Source organism: Apis dorsata, unplaced genomic scaffold (assembly GCF_000469605.1).
Source record: "Apis dorsata unplaced genomic scaffold, Apis dorsata 1.3 scaffold_285, whole genome shotgun sequence".
In the NCBI taxonomy this organism is placed as follows: Eukaryota; Metazoa; Arthropoda; class Insecta; order Hymenoptera; family Apidae; genus Apis; species Apis dorsata.
The window spans coordinates 145,253-151,138 of NW_006263560.1; the positions used below are offsets into that span (position 1 = coordinate 145,253).

Genomic DNA, 5,886 nt, shown 5'->3' on the forward strand with positions numbered 1-5,886 from the left:
ATATTAGTTGGTTCGCGCATAAAATATATAGAATATTTACTGAAGCGATAAAAAACGAGTTATTTTATTAAACGACAGTACATTTTTATTGGATAAATTGAGCGAGAATGTGCTTGAAGCGAGTGTACAATTAAATTAAATCACTGTACATCCCCCCACTATACATTCATGAACGCATAATTGATCACTGTTCCATTGGCGTTACACCTATTTGTTCAGATATCCTATTACAGTCTTGTTGGTGGAACGTGTAACACAAGCCTACCACCTATACACAACGTCCCTCCATGTGTAACAACAATTTGACCTACATCATTCCAGTCAAAGATTTAAATTCGAAAAAATTTATTATACAATCGTTTCTTTTTCAACGACTTGGAAAAAGGGGAGTTATATTTCTCTTTTGTTTCTTGATACGTGTATCAACACGTATAAAGGATAAGCCCTATAATAAAAACTCCCACTTTCGTGTTTATACTTTCACATAATAATATTTTTATGGGAACCTTATGCACCACTAAAAGGTTCTTAAGATACGTACAAGGGCTTTCTTGCTAGCTTCGTGCTTAAAATATGGAGATTACATTACTCCCTCCTAAGTGATCCACATTTCTTGCCCTCCCTCCCCCCCACCTTCTTGTAATTAACATGGTCTGGTGTGGCTTTTTGAAAATGTATCGCATTTTAAATTACTTTTTGATCCACTATCTCTTTTAAATATTGCACCTAGAGTTTTATGAATAATGTATGTTACGTTAAACATATAATATATTTTAATATTATGGAGCGATATGTTTCAAAAGTAGGGGAAGAAAAAGAATGTAAATCGAAGGAACTTTAAATTCTTTTCTGAATGATTTTTCCATAGTAGATAAACGAATCGTCCAACTTTTTCATTATTTGCATTTTTCATATATATATCTTTGCACACTTGATTATATTGGAAGATTAAAAATTTTTTGATATGTTGAGTTGGTTAATGTAAAATATTGATTTTTCAATTTTCGAGTTGGATAGTGATCGATATCGTGTCATTTATGATCATATTTGTCACGAATCGATGGAAAAACAATGTAATTTTTTATGCAGAGATTAAATTTAATATTGAATAAACGTAAAAAATATCGCATCAAAAAAAAAAATAAATAAATAAACGAACTTGACAAAAATTTTAAAAAATTCGATTTTTCGAAAAAAAAATTTTTACAAATGAAGATTCGTTCGTGTTTAATTCCATTATATAATATTCTGTTGCGAATTAATCAAATTTACAGTTTCTTTTGTTATTTTTCAAAATGACTCGAGTTTTGACTTATATTTCAAATAATAATAATTTCTTATTTTTCACATTTTTGAATTGTTCTCAAGCAACTTTCTTTCTACTTTCAATTATAGAACACCGTTTAATTTCACAATATATTTCACATTCGCAACTTTCAAATTTCGGCCGTATCGATTAGCATCCCCCTAAATCTTCCGATCAACGATCAGGATTTGCAATTCATTGGCCCAACGTCGTACAGTTGCTTTGATTAAACGTCAAATTACCTTGATTGCGGCATAAATTGGGACATTAGAATCAGGCGATTAATCAAGGTGACGGGGTCGTTGCGTTTTCCCTCGCCGTCTCCACCCCTCTCTCCCTCCTCGAACCATGATTTCGCGCCACCCCTTGAAACACACTTGAAAACTTCTCTCGATGAAGAAGAAGTGTATCCCTCGTGACTTTCTTTATGACGAGTTCGATCTTTTCGTTCAACTAAAAATCTGAATCTTTGCAATCTTAATTAATTAAACGTCGTCGTACCAAAATCCCCTCCCGTTATTAGTCGAATTGAGAATCGTTGTGTTTAAATTAATTTTAATTAATACAATCGAAACGAACGCGCTCGTTCTATCTATGGGAGTAAGCCCACGTTTTCATGAACGTTTTAATCCCGCTTTCACCGTTCATTATTAGGGATACACTGTGTATTGGTAGGATCTATTCGATGCAGTGCACAATATTTTACGCTGGCAAAATAATACACAAACAAGTTTGAACTGCTTTGATAGAATGTGAATGCAAGTTTACGCGAAACATTGCTATCTGATGATATTTTGTGCACAAAGAGTGATAACTCAAACAGAAGAAAAGTGATAGAAAATTAAATTAAACGGATTTATAACAAAATTGGCTATTTTAAATATTCAAATATTAAAAATATTTTTCAAGTGACCAAAGATAATTAGAATGTTGTCAAAATTGATTACATTACGAATTTATGAAAAAAAGTAAGAGATTTTTACTAATTTAATAATCTCCTTTTCTCCCTTCCTCTGATTTCGATCGAGTCTCAAAACAAAATGCAAAAATTCATATACAATAGAAATTATTCTATCATCGAAATCATTCGATTGACGATTTTTCATGGAAGTTCATCGCGTCGCGTTCAACAGAGATCCCTAAAAATCCGTGGGATAGATCTGCCGATCTATTGCCCTTAACATGCCATTAAAGTCGGACGTGATTTCCATTTCGATGCAAATCGCGTAATTACGACCGATGATGAATGACGACGACAGAGAATCGAGCCACGAAGCGACACGATGCGATACGCCCAGATCCGCTTCACAATTCTCGAAAGAGGAACGATCCACGCTTCCATCCGTTCGACACTTTTCCCTTATCCTTTCGTTCCTTTCCTTCGTCCGAGGTTTTTATTCAGCTTCTTCACCTTTAACTTTTCCATTAATCTTCTCCCGCTGGCTCTATCCGTGTCCCCGATCCATCCACTGATCCACATATTTCCCGCTCGTGACGATGAACGCGTTGTCTTTTGTTCCCTGACAGAATACGTACGGATACGGATACGGATTTATCGAATTTTCCAATTTTCTTCTATCGAGGAGACAATATATATATTTACGTCGATTAATTTTAAACTGATTTCGAGCAAATATTATATATCAATAGATGACTTTCCCAATCGTGATATAATTTTTACTCGAGAGAAAACTTAAGTTTTATTCGAACAAGAATCCTTTACAATCTTCGTGTCCCCGTTCCCGAGAAGAAAAATCTCGCACACATCCCCTGTCATGAACGCGAGAGCTTCATGAAATTCTATACGCTATTCTAATCCCCGGCAAACTCGGCTCCCCGAAATTTCCATAGTTTCCAAAATCAGTATCGAACTTCACCGCCAAAGGAAACCACCGCCTCTACTCCGTCGTTATAACATCGAGGCGAGGCTCGAGATGGAAAACGGCAGAGAGGAAGAAAAGAAAAGAAAAAAAAAAAAAAGAGGAAGACAAGGGGAGAGCGAAATTCGTCTCGACGTGCATAATCAGCGGATGTATGAAACAGGTGAATTTTCAATTTTCCTCCATTTTTTGTCGCACATGCGACATTTCATGTAGAAGGTAATCCATCGACCACCTGTGTGTACGTCGATCGGGTCATCCGATACCTCGATTGTCAAAACATCGAGCCTCTCTACCCTCTATCTCCCCTCTCCTCCTCCAGTTAACCGATAATCAAGTTTCAAGTCCACGACGAAATGCAATACATCTCTCTAATCGATTTAATCGGAGACGCGCTTTTCGATCATCGATTATCCTCGTTTCCCAAGATGGACGTTGGAAGAAACGTGGTTCGTGGTTCGAGGAGGGAGATCGCGAGGGAATTTGAATTCGAGCACACACCAGTATCATGGATGGGGGAGGAGGAGGGATGTTTATTGGATAATAATTGGGAGGACGATTCGATTGTACAGATTCCCAGATGCAAATGAGCCGTTTTGCACGAACGTTTTGGGAGCCACTTGAACGCGGTCGCGGCTACTATACCGATACCTCGTGGCTTTATTCGAGTTCGTTATAAACGCGGCGTACGTTATTTGTTGCGGGTGATAGGATTTTCGGACTTTTGGCTTCGAGATTATCTTGATCTAGTGGCGTACGGGATATCGTTTCAATCGATTATCGAATGGATAATATATATATGTACTTCTTTTCCTTCTTTGAAACCTGGTTTATATATCCTTTTTCCAGAGAAATTGTTAAATATTGTACACTAAATCGTAATTGAAGATCGCGTTTCGATATATGAATGATTTTTTTATATTTGGATAATAATCGTTGGAAAAATAGAACCAATTGAATCGATTAATTAATTAGAAAATTGTGACACGTTATCTGCAAAAATACAACCCTATTTGATATAAGAATGGATCATAGCTTATCTTCTTCTATTCGCCGCATACAGTCTTGCATAACGGATAGGGTCTGAATTATTCAAACTAGGTTAGTCGAAAGTTCGAGATGAGTAACATTTTACGAATATTTATTACTATTTCCCGCTGTGAACTTTCCAAGTGAAACTACGCAAATATCGAACACCGATAAACCTTGTCACTCGTCTTATTAACGTTTCACGACCATCGTGCTCCCCTGTCCTCTCTCTACAACTTTCGCTATTTTATAGAGCGCGCGGAACTTGAGAGGGGGAAAAATATATATTCACGGTCGAGTGGACAAACGAGAGGGATTGAATATCCCAAGAAAATCCTTCGAATCCAAACAGATTCGTAACGAAATCAAAACTTAACTTTTCAAAAAATTGTCCACGCTGTTTTAACACCGCTAATTTTCACCATTCCACGATTGCAAATCGTATAACGTTGCTCGAAATACGAATATCCTTCGACGAACGTCGTCAAATTGATCGATTCGATGCAACGAAGCGTGAAATCGAGACATGATCGAGACGATGGTTAATGAAACGGAGAAAAGTATTTGTAACTGGACACCGCTAAAGCCTTTAAGATAGTTAATCGAACGAGCTTGTACAGGGAGAGGGTGATTTCGTGGCCGCGCAAACAGGAGGTTTCTCACCCTCTTTCGAGGGTGGCGCGCGATATCGAGAGTGTCGATTAATGGCGGAGAAAAACTTCATTAGGGATCGAGAGGAAATCGAAAGAATTCCTCGAGATATTTCAACGTTATTTGAGGGTTCAACATATTCGTTTTTTTGCGTTGCGAGCAAATCACGAGGAAGGAAATTCGATCGCTTCAGGATTTCTCTTTTTTCCATTCGATCCCTTTGAACCTTTGGGTCGTTTCAATCTCTCGAGGAAAGACTGGAGAGACCAAAATGGAAAATGGCTTCTTCGGCCGACACCTCGGTGTCGTTCAATCCTCTCGAACTTCTCGAAAGAGGAAATTCCTCGCGTTTCCAGTCACAAAAGATGCATCGCGTTTCCCATCTGGATCCAGAAGAAGAAAAAGGGGAAATATTAATTAAGGGGGAAACAAGTTTGGAACGTTTAACGCCGCTTTGGATTAACATCTGAACGAAAGCCTTGAATTCTGCGATTACGTAACGAGCCTTAAGATGCGCAGGAGCAAAGTTCATTGAAATGCTGGTGATCTTCAACAACCCTACATATCGGGAAAGCTAAACGAAACTCATCAAAAATCGAAGAGCATTCGAAGCACATTTTTTTAATAATCATAGAACGAACGCTTTATCAAGAAGACACGGTATAGATTTTATAATATCTCAACTAAACAAGTAGCAGGATAAATACAGAAAAGAAGAAGTTCCAGAAGCCCTTATTCCCCTTATCTTAAGAGAGAAGAAACCGAAGCTTCTTATCGAGGGGAAAAAAAATTCTCGGCGACCTCGAAGTAATCCTGGTCGTTGCAGCTATACGAAAGATTCTTCGACTTTCGTTCCTCTTCGAAACTGGAGAAGTTTGCCAGAACTGCTATAAATTTTGATGCATCCCTTGGACAGGCAAAGAAACTATTCTCGGTGCTTTTAGCGTGCAACTCTCCCAAGATTGCTCTCCTTTTTTTCTTTTATTCTTTTTTTTTTTTTTTTCCTTTTGCTTTCGCAAC

General features: G+C 37.6%; 1 protein-coding gene across 1 annotated transcript in view; it reads right to left on the reverse strand.

Annotated features, from left to right (window-relative positions):
• Positions 1–5,886, reverse strand: part of LOC102679376 (mediator of RNA polymerase II transcription subunit 15-like) — a 94,022-nt gene that overhangs the window by 86,333 nt on the left and 1,803 nt on the right.